We start from the raw sequence: 20,705 nt of genomic DNA, 5'->3' as shown, positions 1-20,705 counted from the left end.
TATTCAAAATAGCCGGAAGCTGGAATCAAGCCAGGTGTCCATCAATGGATGAAATGACAAAAAAATGTGGTGTATACACATAGTGGAATACTCTTCATCCTTAAAAAGGAAGGAATTCTGACACATGCTATGACATGGATGAACCTTGAGGAATTTATGCTAAGTGAAATAAAGCCAGTCACAAAAGGAAAAATACTGTATGATTCCACTCATATAAGGTACTTAGAGTAGTCAAATTTATAGGAATAGAAAGGAGAATGGTGGTTCCCAGGGGCAAGAGGGAGGGATAACAGGGAGTTGTTGCTTAATGGGCACAAAGTTTCAGTGCAATGTGAAAATAGTTCTGTGGATGGTTGGAGGTTATGGCTACACAATTATGTGAAGGTATTGAATGTCGCTGAACTGTACACTTAAAAATGGTTACAATTTTATGTTCTGCATATTTTATGACCATTAAAAAATTAATTATTTTCAACAAATGAACAAACACTAGCTACATGCAATAGCATGGATGAATATCACAACCATAATGCTGCATAAAAGAAATTATATTCAAAAGGCTATATATTTTATAATTCCATTTATATAAAATCCAAGAAAGAAACAAAACCAAGGTCTGGCTTCTAGTAATGGTGGAGTAGTTTGTTGAACTAACACTTTCATAGATAACAATGATAAAATCTGCACAAAATATTATATATATTTATACAGACTCGTGTAGCTATATGTAAAACACATATAATAAATGTGTATTTGTGTGTATGATTAAATCACTTCCAAAAGCAAGCTGAACTGAGAGGGAATCTTCCCTTAAATGATGGGAATTGCACCAGGAGATATTTGCAAGCTTGAATCTTTTGCCTCAAAGCATTCCAAAATCTGTACATGGCCTAGACAGGGGAAAAACTACAGTCTTACTTGTAATGTTAGAGGATGTATTTTTGGGCTGGCAGAGTAGCTGGAAAGTTAGGGGAGAAATTCTGGAAGGGAGGGAGACACAAAGAGGAAAATCTCAAAATATATATGTAAGTCTCTCCCCCACACACACCAAATTGGCAGATCTTTGAACAACACACATACAGGGTAGGCCCCAGAAGGCCTAGTGTAAAAACAGCAGTTGGAAGATGAAAGAACTGACTGAGGATTTCAGCTATGCCCACTGTAAAGGAGATAGGATTGGAATTTCAGTCCAGCCAAGTTGATTCCCTGCTAGAAAAGTAACAACACTCTTCAAAGAAATACAACAGAATCCGGAGCCTCTATACCTATCTTTCATGATTTCCAGTACACAATTTAAAAGAATCATGAGATTTGAAGAAACAGGAAAATGTAATCCATATGTGACCAAAAGCAGGCAGTAGAAACTCTCCCCAATGTGTTGCAATTAGCAGTCAAGAATACGAAAGCAGCTATTATAAAGATGATCATGGTGGTAAAGAAAAATATTCCCATAATGAATGAACAGATGTGGGAACTCAGCAGAGAAGTGGAAATTACACAAAAGAACCAAATAGGAAGATGAAATAAAATAAATACTTTTGAGTTTACCAGTAGATGAGAAACAGTAGAAAAAACATGAAGATACAACAATAGAAATTATCCAGTCTGAAGAAAAGATTGTAAAAATTTTGAAGAAAAATGAAGAGAGCCTTATGACCTGTGAGATGATTGAGTCCTCAGCAGAGAGGAGAAAGACAGAAAAATTAAATGAGGCAGAAAGGCAAATTAATAAGTAATAGCATAAAACTTCCAAAATTTGGTGGAAAATCTAAAATTTTAGATCCAAGAAAGTCAGCAAACCCACAAAATAAAATATAAAGGAAAGCATACTTAGCTACATGATAGTCAAGCTACTAAAATCCAAAGATAAAAAGAAAATCTTGAAAGCAGTCAGGGAAATACATATATACAGGGGAAGACATTACATACAGGGAGAAATAAGGTGAATGATGGATGATATATTATCAAAAACAAAAGAGACAACTCAACAACAAAATGACATCTTTCAAGTGCAGAAAGAAAACCCAAAAGTCAACACAAGATTCTATATTTAGCAGAACTCACTTTCAAAAATGAAGCAGAAGCCACAATAAGATACTGCACGCCTATTAGGTGCCTGAAATAAAAAATAAAATTGCAAATACCACATGAGGAGGTGGGTGAGGAGTAGGAGCAATTAGAACTGGGAATGCAACATGATAGTTGCATTCAGAAAACAGTTGAGCAGGTTCTTATAAAGCTAAACATACACTTATTATATGACTCAGATATCCCACTCCTAGGTATTTACTGAAGAAAATTGAAAACTAATGTTTAAACAAAAATCTTTGTGGGAATCTTTATAGCCATTTTATTCATAATTGCCAAAAGCTGGAAATAAACTAAATGTCCTTCGTCAGGTGAATTGAGAAAGAAACTGTGATGCATCAGTACATTAGAATACTACTTGGCAATAAAAAGGATAAACTCTTTTTTGTGTGTGTGTGAGAAAGATAAGCCCTGAGCTAACATCCATTGCCAATCCTCCTCCTTTTTTCCCCCCAAAGCCCCAGTAGATAGTTGTATGTCATAATTGCACACCCTTCTAGTTGCTGTATGTGGGACACGGCCTCAGCATGGCCAGAGAAGCGATGTGTCAGTGCGTGCCCTGGATCCGAACCTGGGCCGCCAGTAGGGGAGCGCATGCACTCAACTGCTAGGCCACGGGGCCGGCCCCAGGATAAACTCTTGATTCACACAACAACATGGATGAATCTTGGATGCATTTCTCTAAGTAAAGGAAGTCAGATTCAAAAGGCTGTATAGTATATGATTCCATTTATATGACTTTCTAGAAAAGGCAGAATTACAGGGATGGAAAATGATCAGTGGTTGCCAAGGGATGGAGTAGGGGAAGGGGTTGAATACAAAGGGATAGCATGAGAGAACTTTGGGGGTGAAAAACACAGCTCTGTATGGTACTGTGGGTATGGATGCATGACCATAAAGTCAAAACCCATAGAACTGTACACCACAAAGAGTGAATTTTACTCTGCAAATTTTAAAAATCAATCAGGATGCCGGGGAACTCAGATGGAATGCAGTGACAAATGAATCTCACTGTATTACAAGCATGTGACCTAACCATACAGAAGGGGTGGGGATGAAAGGTCCTGACCTAAGTTACTTTGGAAGACAGTGATTTGACGGGATACTGTAGAACTAAAGTACTGGACACAAACACTGTACTCTAGGTGGTAAATTTGTTTTTCATAAGGGTATGGATTAGCAAGTCTGAAACTAGTTGACACAGTAAATATATTGTAGCTAACTGGAGTTAAGTTTCTCACTGTTGGTGAAAGAAGTTACAAATAAACAAAAGGAGAATGCTAGAATAAACCCTGTGGTGTTGGATTGGAGTTCGAAGTATCAGTATGAATCCATGTCTCTTTTAATATATCTATCCAAATAGATAGATAGACTGATATATAGATGGATAGATCGATAGACGGATGTGTCTACCTGAGTTTATATTCATAAATACATTTCCAAGCTCTGCTGAGAGGGTCTAGAAGCAGTGACACTCTAGTATTAATGAGCACACCTAGCTCCCAGATCTTGTTTTCTAAATATCATTCTCCAATAAAATAAAGCAGATTTTCTTGGAGAAATGGCTAATTCTAGGGATGGAGATGGAAAATACAAGATGAGCCTGGATCATCTTGTAGTGCCAGAAAGTAGGAAAGTACTTTCAAGAAAAAAACACACAGAAAATGATGGGACGTGTCAAAAGGAATCAATCTGAAAGACTTTCCAATGACTCAAGCTGGAAAACTCTGAGCAACAAAATAAATAATGGTAGCATTGGATAATTACTCAGAGAATAAAATAAATATCCACGAGGCTATACTGATATAAAAAAGATTAAACAAGAAAGGAAGGGAAGGAAGAAAGAAAAAAGGGGAAAAAAAAGAATGAGAGAATGAGAGAAAGAAAGGAAGAAGGAAGGGGGGAGAAATCTTGCTCACAGAATTCCAAATAATAAAAGTGCTAGATAGCATGAAATAGAAAATCGCCACTTTAACACTACAGTAATAATTACTGTTGGAAAGAATGACTGATGAACGCAAAAACTGTGGATGAAACTTAAAGAAGAAACAGTACATTTGAGGAGTCTCAAAGCATTTCCTTTCCAAACACTTAACTTATTTCTCTTATTTCTTTTTTTATGATTTTATTTATTTATTTATTTATTTTCCCCCCAAAGCCCCAGTAGATAGTTGTATGTCATAGCTGCATATCCTTCTAGTTGCTGTATGTGGGACACGGCCTCAGCATGGCTGGAGAAGTGGTGCATCGGTGTGCGCCAGGGATCCGAACCCAGGCCGCGAGCAGCGGAGCGCATGCACTTAACCGCTAAGCCACGGGGCCGGCCCCTCTTATTTCTTTAAAATACCTATGACTATCTAAAGCAAAAATTATAACACTGTATTGTGGGATTTATAACATGAGTAGATGTAAAATTTATGACAGCAATAGCACAAAGGACAGACAGAGGTAAATGGAACTGTTCTGTAGCAAGGATTCCATATTTTACATTGATTAAACTGGTGAACTATTAAGTCTAGGTAGGATGTGATATCTTAAAGATGCATATTGTAATCTGGACCACCCAGTAAGAATGCAAAGGTGTGTCACTTAAATGCTAATAAAGGAATTAAACAGCATGCCAAAAAACGTTTTTACAAGACTGTTCACAGGAGATGACCTGCACGTCCCCAGGAGGAAGATGAGCGCACTTTGGGACCTCCACAGAGCAGAACGCCCTCAGCCGTGCCGAGGAGCAAATGCTGACACACACATGCTGAGAGAGACTCATCAACCTCGTGCTGAGGGAGGCAAGCTGGACAGAAAACAACACACATGGGATGATTTCAGCCAAGATGAACCTATGCTGAATAAACCAGAACAGGGGTTGCATCGGGCGAAGGAAAAAATTGCCTGGGAAGGAACAGGAAGGAGTTTTCTGGGGGTGATGGAAATATCCTATTCTTAAAGGGATGAAAGTTATATGGGCATGTTTATTTGCCAAAACTGTACAGTTGAGATTTGTGCCTTTCAGTGTGCATACATCTTACTCACCACACACGCACAGAGGCTGAAAAGAATAATAAAGTGAGGTGGGAATGGGATGGAATGTGGATGAAACAAAAATGGCAGATGATTAGTAGTTGCTGAAGCTGGGTGATGGGCCTACTGTGCTATTTTGTTTATTTAGTATATTGTTAAAATTGTTCTGTAATAAAACACTTGTATAAGAAGACAAACTTGACATACAGTGTTCGCTGGTAAGATATCATTTAGCTTTGGGGAGGAAATACGGAGAAAGGGATTGTCGGGGCCTGAGTGAAGCTGGTGCTAGTTCTTGGTCACACAAGTGTGTTCACTTTGTAATAATTCTTTGTGATTTACATGGATGACTTCTGCATATGTTTCTGTACACATGTTATATGTCAATAAACATTTTAAATCCTGCATATTTGCACAAAGATACTAACTCAATATCTCAGAATAACAGCAGTGTTTTGTTTTAAAGTGGAACACATTCACTCATGACACCATTAGATGGATTTTAATACTCCCAAGTATCTAGTAATGCCCTCACCCTTGCGTGGCTCCTGGGTCTTTCCATTTTTGCCTCAGTTTTGTAAGTGGCATGGATTTGAGATTTTATGATGTCATCTTTCTCCAGCAAGGTCCACCCCCACCACGATGCTCACCAAGGCCTCGACACCTAGCACAGTGCCGTGTTCACAGCATGCACTCAAGACCTGTGGGACTGGGTTGGAAGGAACAAAATGAGGAGCACACGATGTTCGTAACTTATGTCTAGGTGCCATATTGTGACTTAGGAAATTGGTAGAGTTTTTCGATAGATTTGCTATGCCTTCTAAATTTTCCTATTTAAAACAATGGGAAATAGGGTCTCAGAGTTCTTTCTCAGAGAAAGTCTGACATTTCAGGCACAGATTACTGACAATTATTAATGGCATATGACTTTCCCACCTCATCTTAGTGTTAAGTTTTTAATTCCTTCCCTTGGAAATGACCTAACTTTGCTTCTTCCAAATCTTGTAGTAATACTGATGCCCCAGAAAGTCAGGCCATGGATATTCTGCTGTTGTGCGTTCTCCCTGAAAGAAGTGGAGCTGTGCATCCACCAGTCTGAGAAGCGTGTGGTGCTGTAGTATTTGGAATCAATCAGAAAAGCTAAATGGAAAAACGACTTCAGAGTATTATCACCATAACCCTCCACAGCAACAAATTATTTTGCTTAATTATTTTGCGATTCTGCGGGTGTATTTAAACAAGGATATTAAAACTAGTTCCCAAGGAGCCAGCCCTATAGTAGAGCAGAAATTGCATATTACCTTCCTGCACAAACTTGCCTAACATTGTGGGAAGGACCAAAGGGAAGTTTCGGTGTTGTTGCCTATGTTAACGAGGCCAAGAGGTCCACACTGGGATAAGGAAGTCCAGTGAACCAGCCTGTGTGCAGCGTGGGAGTAGGGGCATGCATGTGTTCCCCTGAAGTGGCTTAGGGGTCACTTACCAGTGCACCTGAGTTTCCTGTCTATATAATGCAGGAATTGGGGCTGTCCAATGTGATGTTTTCTCCTTTTTATGACATGGCTCAGGGCAGTCCTTCTAAGACTCCTGATCAGGTATGGGCCCTTCAGGCAGATTGGGTCCAAAGGGAGGATCTCTGCAGCGCCCCTGACCACGGGTTCCAGAGGGAGGATCATGGCAGCGTGGAGAGATGGGGGGATGGTAGGACAGGTGGCATTGAAAAGGCAAATTCCAGGATCCCAGGCACCCGATATTTCCATTTTAGATATTGAATTTACATTTCAAATACTGGCCAGGGGGCTTCCACCAGGGCTGCAAGCAACCTCAGCAATAGCCAGGCTGGTGAGCCCCACCCCTACCTGAGTACCGGCCTCAAGGGATGCAGCCCAACCACACTGCGCATACTCTGGGGGGTGGGCAGGGCATGGAGATTGGGCGTGGTATAGAGAACAGGTGGGGAAGAGGGTGGGATGGAGAAGCAGAGGGGTGGGCCCCAGGGGCCGAAGGACAAGGCAAGAGTTGGGGCCACGAGCTGTGCATGCTGGGAGCTTTTCTCTCTTAACCGCTCCCAGCTGCCAACCTGTAGGGCTGCAGGACTAGAACACCCAGGATGCTCTGGGCACAGGGCGGTGCCTGGCCCTGGAGGGAGGAGCAGGGCGGTGTGAGTTTGGCCGAGGGCCAAACCATTGACTCAGGACTCAGGTCCTGCACCCGCTCCATGTGGATTGATTCCCAGAGGGATGTGACGAGACGAAAGGTACCAGGGAGTTAGGAGGGTGTGGCAGCTGCATGGGAAGCCGCGGGCCTGCAGCGTGCAACTGCTTTTGTCCAAAATTGAAGCCCAGACTGGCGCCTCTTCCCCACCGCCTCCCTCCTTTGCTTGATTCCTCCTCCCCCCTGTGTACCTGTGGGTCCTTCCACAGCCTCCTACCTAATCCAGGGCCAGGTGCTTCTCTAAACTGCTTATGGGAACTGGTTAGACATCCCAGAAACTTTCCACTTTGCCTGCTGCCCTCTGCCTTCTCCAGCCAAAGTGCCATCATTTCATCAGCTTTTGGGAGAAATTCGCCCTTGTGGTCCCTCTTGGAAGCACAACTTTGGAGTTTTGCAAAGTGGTAACATTGGCTGTTGCTTGCCTTTTTCACAGATGTGGAAGTTAAGGCATCCGTGAGGTTAATCATTGGTTTCCCCAGCATCTGCTAAGGGCAGAGGAGAACAACACAATTCCCAGGCAAGTATCTAGTAGGCCGTTTTCACTAACCCATTCCAGTGCAGAGGCCTCCAAAACAGCATCGTTAGGATGAGAATAGCTTAAGCATTTTGCCCTTCAGATTGATCACCTAATCTCAGCTCAGGCCTGAGTGGCCAGTCTCTCAGGGACATAAGTGATGACTCTGATCCCTCAGGAAGAGACCGGTGGTCCGGCTTTGGGAGAGGCATGTTCATGGTAGACAGCACCTGGGCAGCATTTGAAACCCGTCAGCTTTAACATCTCTGCTTTGGATTCCGGCAAGGTTCCAGGATAAACATGCCCAGGGATAGTCAGATGTAACGTATTCTTTAAAAATTGATTACAGCAGTGAAAGGAACAGAGCATAAAATATCCTGATTATTTGCAAAAGATGAAATGCAAGCAAGACCTTCTTGTTAATTTTTTTATGCTCATTCTCTTGGCTGTATTGTACGCTTGAATGCAGAAAAAAAAATTTGAATTGAAAAGTTATCTTTTCCTGAGATTGGTAAATTAACTTAAAAGTCTTATTGAAACCTGTGGGGGAATGGTTAGCAGCTTTCACGATTTATGTCCTCCCTAAAACTTTGGGTGTTGATCTCCATGAAAAAAGTCCTTGTTTATATTACACATCCCAGTAGGTTACATTTCCAATTCCTGAATGTGGGATATTATCAAAACAACTGAATAAGCTGGTCATGGAAACTGGACCCTGTCACTATGTGAAGAATTTGCCTCGTTATGAATTAATGACACGAATTCTTTAACATTTTTTTAAAGAACGGACGAGAAACTCTGCAGTGTCTCTGAATGTGGCAAGACAGGGAATTCTCGTTGGACCACATCCTCGGGTTCTTCTCTCGTGTTCAATAGACCCGGGTGATAGTCCGTGTTGTCAGGTGCAACGCCGCTCCCCCAGCCCCCAGTGTTCCATCCTACTCTGGCCTGTGACCTCTTCAGGGGGTTCTGATGACACTCGTCCACAAGGGTTGGAAGGAGACATTGTAACATGAGGATATTCATCATCTTGAAACAAGGATTAATGGAGAGGAAAGTCTCAGGGTCTGTGTGCTCCGATGCAACTGCTGTTGGGGTGTGGCTGCAGTGACCACTGTGCTCCCAGCAGTCCCCACAATGGCTGTCTCAGACGTTTGATCTCCTGGTGCAACCACAGAAGCTGTTGACAGAGCTGAGCGCTCGTGGTTCAGTGTCTTCCGTCAGATTTTGTGGCTCTGACCCTCCTATGCTCGCCCCCTTCCCATTCCTATCTGCTGAGTTGATTGCTTTGTAGTTGTTTCCTAGGAGCCACTGTGTGTAACTGGATTTCACAGTGTCTTTAGGGACCCACCCTCACTACACGAGTCACTGTACAACAGCGACTTATCCTGGTGTAGCCCGTGTTCATCGTCTCCAGTGGAGCTGTGAAGAACCCTGCTTTCTCGGAGCTCCTCTCATTCTCATGCTGCTGGGGCTGCTTACGAAGTTGAGCATCCCGTCTTTGGTCTCATTAACATTATTCTTTTCATCGATTATTTTGAAGTCGGATATGACTTTGTTAATAATGTGGACACTGGCTGTCACAGGCACTTTTATGTATCTTCCCCAACAGCTCTGTGAAGTAGTCCTGTGATCCCCACATTACAGGGGGGGACACTGAAGCTCAGAGAGATGGAGTAGCTTCCTTCACGTCACACAGTTTCTTGGTACATTTTGTGTCTCCACCTGGAGCTCCACCTCTCAGGTGTGTGCACTTAGCTGGTGTTCCACTTTATGCCTCTCTGCCAGCCTCCCCAAAAGCACACGCCCCATCCTGAGGCCATTGTCTGCTTGATGGCAGTCGCCCTGCACAAACAGGCTCCGTGCAGGGAGTGGACTAGCGGGCATGGTCCTCCGGCTTACCCTGGGCAGGTTCTGGTTTATTGCGAGAGCTGGAGCAGTGGAAGATACTGACCGTCACTCGCCTGGAAGGTTTGTTATGGAGAAATACTCCAGTGACTTTCTGCAGGTGTCGTGTCTTCTTTGTCTTCATTGCTCCTCTGGGCTTTCTCCTACAGTCCATGCTGTGCAGTAACATAGAGAACAGAGACTGGTGAACATCATACTGTTGCCCTGCACCAAACGGTCACATCACTCATTTTTCTAATTATGAAACAAATACACACTGTAAAAAAAGTCAAATTGCACTGATCTATGTAGAGTAAAGTGAAACATTCCCCTTTCATCCCCTTCCCTGAAAACTCACTCTCCTACTCAGAAGGAACTATTGTTAAGAGGTTGTGGCTTATTCTTCTGGAAATTTCCTATGAATTTGTAAATACACAAAGTTTTTTTTAAACATAAATTACATAACTACATCGTTTTTCAATTTGTTGTTTCCCAAACCATATATCATAGACCTCTCTCCTTATCAGTGCACATCATTCTAACTTACCTTTTTAGAAGTTTTAGAGGTATTCCAAAGAATAGGCATACCATGATCTGTTTATATCTTCTTTGATAGCAAAGGGATTACATCCAGTTTCACTATTATACATAATGCTGCTATAAGATCCTTGTGTGGAATTTATTACACTGCTTTCAACTGCTCGATTTGCTTTGTTTCCTTTTAGTCAGAGACTATGATATATTTGTAACAATTTTATGGTAATTATTTTATAGGGAAATTAATTTTATCACTGAATAACGACATGTATGGGGAAGCTGCACTTCAAGGTCATCCATCTCAGTATTCTGGAGAAAAATCATGAAACTTAGAAGGTATTATGCTTGCTCCATCACATTCTAACAAGTCATGTTAACAATTTAAAGTTGAATCTTTGAATAGCCTCTACTCTTTCTGTTCAAATGAAGGATGACTTTTTCTTGTCTTGAAAACTTCTGACTCCAGGGGCTCTCAGTTGTGCTTCAGAGAGTGTAAGATATTGGTGTTGTATTTATTTCTCTTCAGCTATAGGCTGCGTCTTCTAAAGATCATAGAATTGAACATGGTCCAATCGATATATATGATTTGGTTCAAAAATTCAAAGTAATGAACCCAAGATAGGAATCTATAACTTTGGTTCTTAATAAAGAATTTCCTTTGATATCCTTAAGTCCCTGTCATTACTTGTAAAAACTCACCTATGGGTGAAGAGATGTGGTTCTGCTGGCAATGTCTGGCTTGAACATCCATAGTTGATCCTGCCACATCTGTAGGTAGATTAGACTTGACCTCTTGATGACCTCTGCCCTTGGTCTTTGAGCTGGGAAAAATAAGAATTTAAAAAAGTTGCAGTTATTAGCACTCAATGCTAGAAACGCCCATTAAAGAGTGAGTTTGGTTTGGTAAACCAAAGGGAGTATAAGCAGAACAAAGTCTTTAATATCTATAAAATTTCAAAAAATTCTAATTTTTAAAAATATAACTCTAGTTTTGCCACAGTGCAAACTGTGTATATATGAATGAAGTATCCCTCTGTCCATTTCTTAAGTTGTTTCCATTGATTTGATGGATTTATCTTCTAACCCGGATTCCAAGTGTGAAAGAACATCTTGGTCCTTCAAAGAAAAGAAACCATTGAAATTTAATTTTCTTTTAGCTCGGCATCCCACAGGTTTGAGGAATAAATGATCATGTAATGATACAATGATTTTGAAATCTAATTGTTAATTAGGGGGGTGTAAGGGATGATTGAATGGTGGTTCATCCCTATGGTCAGGGGTATTGTACACATGGACGTGTAAACACGATTCAGGAAGCTGCTTCAGCTCCGTGAGATCCCTAAGAACCACAGTGCAGGAGGATCTAGGTACACAGCCATCTGCCTCGATCTCCTGGGTTACATGTAGATCCAGGGGTCTTGACAGTGGCTTCAGAGCAGCTAACTTTTATCTATTTCTCCCCTTCCTTATCTCCAGTTTATCTCAAACAGTCCTGACTACCATATTTTAAAGTAAGACCAATTGTAGTTATCTACATGAGTTTCTTGTTCATTATTGCAGAGTAATAATCAAGGATACCATTAAATATCATTTAATTGACCTTATTAAATTTGTTGTACCTTATAATTGATTAGAACACTGCGTTTAGTTCGGCGTTTGATATTCACCAAGCGTGTTAATCTGCTTACAACTGCTATGTGCCTCATTCCTCTTAGAAGTGTATCTTTGGCCCATCACAAGATTTTAATGACTCAAATCATCATAAATTAAGATAATGTACTGTCTTTTGGATGATAGGGAGGCATATGGGTCCATTTTGGAAATATGCCCATCTGTCTTTGCTCCCCATGGGAAGTTTCTGGTCACTAGGTCTCCAGGTGGCTTGCACAAGCCCTAGGTCTGTAATAGCTTGGTGCCTCTCCTTCTACTTGGGGTAGAAATAAAGGAGATTAGAGAGACTTATTAAAGTTTTTGTTGCATGAAGTCTTCTATGAAGACCATCCATGCATATTGTTCTGGATAGCTCTCTGTTCCTAAGACTACTAGTTACTTTAAGGGCTTGTCGGGAACTGTGAAAGGTCTGATATTTTACCTTACCTGCAAGCTAATAAGTTAGCCTACAATGGTTTAGCAGATGCTGACAAAAGACACGAGACCCATGGGTCAGAGACAAAGGACTCAATGACACAGCAATAGCAGTGGCCAGAGTATCATCATCTGCACCGGCTCACTAAATCTCACTTCCTACAGGGTGATACACAGTGGGCCAGGTGACATGCAGAGGGTTGCAAGATCTCAGAGCCTAAGGAACTCAAATCTTTGATAACGGGCAGGATGTCTGCTAACCTTTGCCCTGGGGGTTGTTATTTTTATTATACTGGGCAGTAAGCAAGCCTGCCCTTTGCTCCAGAGGAGGCCACTATTTCTATCTTCCAAGGCTGACAGCTCTACACACATCCTTGAAAAGATAACCTGGTCTTACTGACTTTCAAAGATAAGCTTGAATGAGACTTGATCATCATTCAGTTCTTCTGTTTCCTTTATTGAGATTGTGCAAATATGCTCTTTTCTCTGTAAAGTTCACTAACTTTATTCATACATAAGGGATGCTGTTGGTTTTATTTATTAAGTTGAAATTGTCTTATTAGAGCAAATGATGAAACTGTTATGGGTTGGATCTGAAAGTATGATTTCCAGGAAAAATGTGAAAGAAGATTAGTGCGCACAGAACTTTGCCACAAGGAGCTGATAGCAACTTAAATGATTTTAATTTGAATACTGTTTTATACAACTTTCTTCCATTTACTTCATCCTCTCTGCTTCCTTTAACTCTCATATGGGAATGGGGCACTTTCAGGGATTCACTGAACTCATTTACAATATTCAAATGGTTTTGTCTGTTGTGGTTTTTTTTATTGAGGTAAAGTTGACATACAACATTATATCACTTTCATGGGTACAACGTAATGATTCAATGTTTGAGTATATATTGAAATGATCACCACAATAAGTCCAGTTAACATCCGTCTATACATAGTTACAAATATTTTTCTCTTGTGATGAGGACATGGCATATTTCAAGGTGCAGAAGAATCAACGATGGTGTCATACTTTTCTATATACAGCTTGATGAATTTGGACATAAGTATACACCCTTGAGACTGTCATCACCATCAAGACCACAAACATATTCATCACCTTCCAAAGTTTTCTCTCACCTCCTTTATTACTATCATTCTGTGGTAAGAACTCTTAGTATCTACTCAAGTAGCAAATGTGACGTATGCAATAGAGTTTTGTTAGCTGAAGGCACTACGCCATATCCTACATGTCCAGAACTCATTTATCTTGATAACTGAAACTTTGTATCCTTTGATAATCAGCTCCCCATTTCCCCATCCCTCCAGCCCCTGGCAACCACCATTCTAACCTCTGCTTGTATGAGTTTGACAATTTTACATTCCACATATAAGTATTTGCTTTTCTCTGTCTGCCTTATTTCACTTAGCATAATATCTTCTAGGTCCCTCATGTTGTCAAAAATGGCAGGAATTCCTTCTTTTTTCAAGGTTGACAAATATTCCATTTCTTTATCCATTCATCCATCAATGACGTTTAGGTTACTTCCATATCTTCGCTATTGTGAATTAGCTGCAATGAACATTAGAGTACAGGTATCTCTTTGAGACCTTGATTTCAATTCCTGTGGGTATACACCAGAAGTGGGATTGCTGGATCATATGCTAGTTTTCTTTTTTGGAGGAACCTCCATACTGTTTTCCATAATGGCTGTACTAGTTTACATTCCCACAAGGTTTCCTTTTCTCCACATCTTCACCAATATTTGTCATCTTTAGTTTTTTTGATAATCGCCATCTTAACAAGTGTGAAGTGATACCTCATTGTGGTTTTGATTTGCATTCCCTGATGATTAACGATGCCAAACACCTTTTCATACACCTATTGGCCACTTGTATGTCTTCATTGGAAAAAGTCTATTGTGGTCTCTTGCCCATATTTTAAATTGATTTGTCTTTTTGTTATTGAGCCAACAGAAAAAAAGGAGAACAAAATTTCCAGGCGTTATGGGTGCTTCCCAGTTGATGCAGACGGTTTTGTGTTTACAGTGGTACCAAAAGGTCATGTTTCGTGCTTTTTCTTCAGCTTGTTATAAGACCAGCAGTAGCTGCGGCATGGCAGATAATCGGGATCTTCTGGGTTTGGAGGTTTACAAAATAAATGAGTGGTAAGGAATTTTTTATATTTCCAAGGAAATTATTGTGATCGTAGTCCATGGAATCCAGGATTAGATAGGTGTAGGAGGAAATTAAGGTGAGGATTGGTGATCTGGCATTACTTCTGATCTTGAGGGACAGGTATCTACTGTATGAGTGTTTGAATAAAAATATTAGAGATCAGGAATTTGTGGTGGGTGAATATGTTTTCTGAATTATTTACTTTTGAACATAACCACTAGGATTATGTGAACATCTGGGAGATTGGAGGAAGTCGTTAACAGGGGGTGGTTGATAATATCACTATTGATTTAACCTCTATGAACACCATGTGGTCAATGGATTAAGCAAATGAGTAGACAGAAAACACAGAAATGGTGAGATTTGGGTTTTAGTAAGGACTGGGGACTGACTGTCCTGAGTGGGAGTGCCAGGACTTGTGCGGTTGAGAGTGACAAGGACAAGAAGAGAATAGAATCACACTCAAACAAGGAGGGGATGTTAACAGGATGGAGGGGGAGAAATGATCTGGAGTAGCCTTGAATTTTGACCTTGAGCTTTCTGTTCTTGATGCAAATCTGCCTGATGACATCCCAGGACACAGGTCAGATCTATCCCCAGAGGATAGAGGGGGGGTGGAAGTACAAAACAGCCAGGATAATTGTCCTAAAAAGGCAGGCTTCTTTTATCATTTGACCCACTTTCATGATTGGTTTTTGTAGGGTAAGAGGAAAAGAAGGATGATAAGAAGGATGACAGTCACGTGTTCGCAGAGGAAGCAGCATAACTGTGAAAACCAGTCCAAACCAAAGCCTGGTTTAAACATCTCCATCCCTTTGAGGATGTCCAGTGACATATTCAAGAGGACGGTGACTAGAATCCCATCACATCCTGGCAATGACGGGTCTCTGGGAGGATTCCTTGGACCAGCCCCACCAAGTCTGCTGGGCCGAGAGACCGCAAGGACTCCAGGCCTGCAGCAGTGCAGGACAACTCGTAAGTCCTTTCAATCTGGCCAAAGCATTGCAAAAACTTGCACCTAGTCACACAGGTGAATCCCTGCCAGGTGTGCTCGCAGGTGGTCTGCATTCCAGGTCCCTTGAGCACTCCTGCTGGTCTTCAGATTTGGCAGAGATGATTCCAGGAGCTGATATGGGCATTCCACAGCTCGACTGCCAACAATTTCTGACGACTGAGGAAGGTATCAGGAAGGAGGAAAGGGCAGTGAAGAGCACAGGAGCGAGACTGGTGATAGCACTGATGGCGGACAGACTTGCTAGCGAGGCAGAGAAAGTGAGGGGCCAAGAAGGCCATCCTGACAGCAGATGAAATGGAGCAGGCACCTCAGTGAGGTCTCATGGCTGCGTCCCTAAGGTTCCTTGCTTTGAGCTCTTGAACTTTTAAAATATACCAATACTTTTCTTTTATTAAACTCTGTTGCGTGACATAGAAAATATAGATAGCGGTTTCTTTCTGAGGTGAGAGGTTGAGTTTCAGGTGAGGAGAGAAAGATCTTCCTTTTTCATGCTGTTTTCTCATTTTCCTTTACTATGTACAATATTTATTTGTACTTTAAAGTCAGCAGCCAGTTATCAACGTCACGGGATGATTCAGCTTTTTCCATCACAGTCACAGTAAAACCTACATAAAGTGGATTATTCTTTTTGTGTAATATTCCAATAGACTCCAAAATATTATTTCAAATCACTTTTGTGTCTATGTTCTCAAATTAGATATTTACTTCTAGGTCTCCATTTTTCTGTTCTCTGTTGCATGCCAATTCAGAGTTGCATCTAAGGAAATACCAGATATCCCACAGTTTTTTAGATCCATATGTGTTGGAAATGTGATTCATGGAAATGGACATGGCAGTTGGGGGATCGTGCTATTATCGAAAGAGAATTTTTCAGCATCAGTAATGCTGAAAGAACCCACTGATTGTTGGGATTTAATTGTCTATTTGAGGGATCAAGCATTCACTGTTGGCACTTCTCTTTCTCTTTGGAGGGAACGTACGGCCTTCCCAGTATTTCCATTACCAAATCACTTTCCTGGGTGGCTGTGCCATGACAGGAAGGTCTTGAGATGACGGGAACCAGGGTTCATCCTCAACTTCTGGCTGTTCTGACAAGGCTTCCCTGGCAGAGTGCAGCCTGTGTGTCTGGGTGACACTTGCAGCCATCAGAAAGGAGGGGATACCTCACAAGTGCCAAGCGATTCATCTGTCCCTTGTCTTACAGGGTGTTCCCAAGTGATGAGGTTCAAAATGCCACTTGGTAACCATTTGAAATCTCCTAGTCATGGGGTGGGTTCTCTGTGTGAGCTCAGAGCAGTGTCTGTTCACCACCAAATGGGAAGCATTTCAGTATTTTAATTGGTAAGGCTGTGTTCATGCACGTCCATTTACCACCAGTTCAGTGGCATTCCCTGCTGGAGCCCCCACACCCCTGTCATACCTCATCTTTCAAAGCTCCAAACAGTCTACACACCCAGGAGGTTGTGGTAATGTAACCACAGCACAGGATTGGGGAAAAAAACACAACCACCCAGGGGTGACACAGTTTAAGGGCTCGGGGCCAATTGCCCCATTTGGACGAGTTGGTAACACCAACACTTAGTGTGTAAACTGGAGGATTGTCCAAGATCATGGACCTCAGAATGACACGGGCTCAGAAGTCACCTTGGACAGCAAGGGACAGTGTGGGGTCACTCACTGGCCAGGATTATGGTCCCTTATACTGTCAAAGTAGAGCTCACCGGGGATCCTCTGGCCAAGCCAGAGAGGAGGCTTGGGACCTTCTAGGGAATTTCTGCCCTAAAGGGAATTGCTTAAGGAAGGCAGGGGTGCTGAAAATCCTAGTTCACAGGGAGCAGTCATGTTTATGGAACGAGGCCCAGCAGTAGCCTTAAAAGCTGCATCACAAATCTTTCCTCCTGGATACAAAACAAGCAGGAAAAGGAATTCAGAGTCTTGGACAAGGATCACAGCAGGATTCAAATCCAGGTCAGGGGTGAACAGGGAGCCCCTAGAGGGGCCTCAGGAGCGAGGTCCTTCCTGCCTTTAGTCCATTTGCAAATGAGCTTCCTTGGGCCTTGTCCTCTCCACGTGCACGTTTTGATCTTTTTACATTGTTTTCCCCACTTAGAGCTGATGCAATTCCAGAGATTGAACTAGAAAACTACAAGTTCCTAAAATTTAGTCAAAAGAAATCTCAACAAGAGAAGCAGAAAATGTTCCCTGTTCCTCAAGAATGTAGAAAGGCAGCCCCTGCCTGTGGCACGACATGGTCCTGGGTAGTGCTGTTTTAAAGACACCCACATTTCAGTGGTTGTTGCTCTACCTGTGCCAGTACCTTCAACATTTAAATCCCAAGAGAACGGGCGGGGGGCCATGTCTGCTCCTGGAGGAGCTGAATGATACTGAAATGAACTGGTCTTCGGAATTAGGGGGACTTGGGGGTGTCCCCACTAGCCAGGGAAGGGGGTGGCCCTTCTCCCTTCTCCCACATACAATAAGCTGATGACCCAGAAGAGTTCGTGATTCAAGGAGAAATGTGAGATTCAGTGTCTCACTTACATGCCTACAGAAAGCGACAGAACCACACCACAACTCCCAGACTGTAAAGGGAACAGGACTTTAATATAATATTCAAATATGGCATTTATTGTTTACAACAAATAACTTCTGTGCCTCCCCAGTTGGTGAATAGTTGCTGGGGTAGAGATGTCAGGGAGCTGAGGTGGGTGTGTCCCCTCTCTCTTGGGCGTCAGGGGTCGCAGGAATCAGCTTACAATGCTCCCCTTCCCGTCAGGAGGGAGGAGCTGGCCCAGTGCATCCCAAGCCTCCCAGCTGTGTCCCCGCTGCTGAGGATGGGGCTGTGATCGGCCACTGGTACGGGGGTTGGTGTTGGGGCCTGGGGACTGAGTAGAAGAGTCGGGTTATCTTGGTGGCCTGGAAGAATCATGGCCCCCACCCTGTCCCCACTGCACTGGGTGCTCCTGACCCTGTGCTCAGTGCTGTCAGCCACCAGTACCCCATTTGTCCCTGCCACGCGAGCGATCATTTAGTATCACCTATTTCACAGAGGGGGAAATGGAGTCTCAGGAAGCTGAAGAGAGTCACCCCAATCACAGGACTGCTCAGTAGTGGAGTTGGGATCCCATTGCCAGCTGTTCGACTACCCAAGGCCATGCTTAGCCCGAAGCCTAACTGAACCCATAGGAGTCAGTCACCCCGGCCCAGACACTCACTCACCCCTGACCTTGATGATGGCGGGTTCTTCTTGGCCTTGAGTATTCTGCTGGCCAACTAGGTCTGGGGGTTCAGCTGGCAGGACAGGCTGTAGCTCCAGGACAGAGAGGCTCCTGTGAACCTAAGAGAAACCACACCTCAGGTGTCCCCTCACTGCCTGCCCAGCAGCTGGAGTCTGAGTGTCCCAGAGGTCGCCATGCAATAAGGCCTGGGGCTGAGTGGGGGGCCACGGAGACAGGCACTGTGGACTGGCCAACAGGGAGAGTCCACCCCTGCCCTCACCCAACTCCTGCCCGGCCTCACCTATCACTCTCGTTGAGCAGCTCCATGTCCTGGAACCAGGCCCCAAATCGCTCCTCGGGCTCTAGGTTGTAATTCTTTGTGGCCACCTGGAGCAGCAGGATCTCCCTCATGACTGGCTATTCCTGGGACCAGAGGGAAGGAGAGGCTGCAGTTAGGGCCTGGGTGAGGGATGCTGCATGGGCCTTGTCGGGTGTCAGGGGTGGGGCAGGGACCAGTCCTGGGAACTGTCCTTCCCTCCAGTTCCTACCAGGTTTTACCTGTTCTCAGAATGGGAATAAGCAGCGCCTCCTCCAGGACTTTTTCCTTGATGCCATCCTCCCCTCAACCCACCTGCCAACTGGATGGGTCTCCCACTTCTCTGTTATCAAACTCTTCCACTCAATGTAAGATACAGGGGGTGGAGCCAGGGACTGTTCTGCCCAGAGGGTCTCTGAATTCCTCCTCCTTCCCCTCCCCTGAAGCGGGTGCGGCAGCTGTTCACTTCAGTCCTCTTCTCAGGTTGATCTCATTCTCCTGGAAGGCAGACAGCCAGAGTCCATCAGACAGAGCCCCCTAGCCTGACTAGCACCCTATGCCCACACCTTCTCATGTTGCACTACTGACAGGTCCCCAGAGGGGGCCGGGCATGCAGAGAAAATTGGACTTGGACCTAGGCCTGGCTCTGAGCTCCAGAGAAGGAGGACATGGGGGAGAGGCTGAGGGACCTGGCAGCACAACCCTCTCTGATGACAGACTTGGAGGCTGAGGCCTCAGGCAGAGGGGACTGCTCAGCCACTTATGTGCTGCCTGACTTGGAGGGGCCCGAATCCTCTCTCCCTCCACGGGCAGCATGGGAGGGAGAGGCTGAGTCCAGCTCAGATAAAACCTCACGCAGCTGTGCCGTCAGGCAGCTCTGAGCTTCCCCAGCCTGGGGAACCGGAATGGGTGTCTCAGGTGGAACCTCTGTTCACTCATCCCTAAGATGTGCCTGATGCCCCAGCTCCCAGAGGCGGCTGTGAGGCTCTCAGGAGAGATGTGCCAAGTGCTGAGAGTTCAGAGCTCAGTTCAGGGGCTCCCACATCCCAATGCTCAGGATCCTGGGCCTCAATGCCTGGTCCTTAGGTGCACCCACCTCGAGATTATCACCCATCAGCAGGTGCAGCATCAGCTGGTGACCAAGGAAAGTGCCAATATAGGGGATGACACTCTGTGACATCAGAGTGTGGGTGGGATGAAGCTTTGCTCTCAAGCAGGCCCCCTGCAAACCCTCCCCTGAAAAGTCCTCACCCTCAGCCTCCTGGCCCACCCCAGAGTTCGCACTGGGAGCAGCCTAGGACCCTTAGCAGCCACCCCTCAATTCCTCCTCCCTTCACATCCCAAGAACACCACACTCCTCCTCCTCACCTCCCAGGGCAGGCTTCTGGCAAATCACAGGGTATGCGGTCCCTCATCCTCCCTACAACAACCATCCTGCACCAGATCTCCCAGGCCCTCCTCCAGGTCACTTCTACTGGGGGATTCAGGCACTGTGGCAGCAAGAGGAAGGGCCCTCCTCTCTTGATTTGAGGCCTCCAGCTGGGAGGGCAGAGCCCCTCCCCCACAGGCACACTCACCTGCTGCTGCTGCTGCTTCTCCTGCACTCTATGGGGGCTGATCTGCCGGGGGGGCAAAAGTG

At 44.0% G+C, this 20,705-nt stretch overlaps 1 long non-coding RNA gene and 1 pseudogene across 2 annotated transcripts; one reads left to right on the top strand and one right to left on the bottom strand.

Moving 5' to 3' along the window:
* The first annotated feature begins 10,002 nt into the window (after positions 1 to 10,002).
* On the top strand, positions 10,003 to 15,928 carry LOC147911448 (methyl-CpG-binding domain protein 3-like 1; annotated as a pseudogene). The gene is made up of 3 exons (XR_015551231.1): positions 10,003 to 10,597; positions 14,426 to 14,507; positions 15,219 to 15,928. The product of XR_015551231.1 is annotated as a methyl-CpG-binding domain protein 3-like 1 (transcript).
* Positions 15,929 to 18,115: 2,187 nt separating this feature from the next.
* On the bottom strand, positions 18,116 to 19,620 carry LOC147911447 (uncharacterized). Its single transcript, XR_015550860.1, has 4 exons — positions 19,309 to 19,620; positions 19,052 to 19,173; positions 18,759 to 18,869; positions 18,116 to 18,417 (listed from the first exon to the last, which is right to left on the bottom strand). It is a non-coding gene; the product is annotated as an uncharacterized LOC147911447 (long non-coding RNA).
* Positions 19,621 to 20,705: the final 1,085 nt, after the last annotated feature.

The sequence above is a fragment of the Ceratotherium simum genome, unplaced genomic scaffold, assembly GCF_057802395.1.
Source record: "Ceratotherium simum simum isolate JZ-2026a unplaced genomic scaffold, ASM5780239v1 HiC_scaffold_43, whole genome shotgun sequence".
NCBI lineage: Eukaryota > Metazoa > Chordata > Mammalia > Perissodactyla > Rhinocerotidae > Ceratotherium > Ceratotherium simum.
Note: the sequence above shows the minus strand (reverse complement) of the source record. Positions and strands in the feature narration are given on the sequence as shown.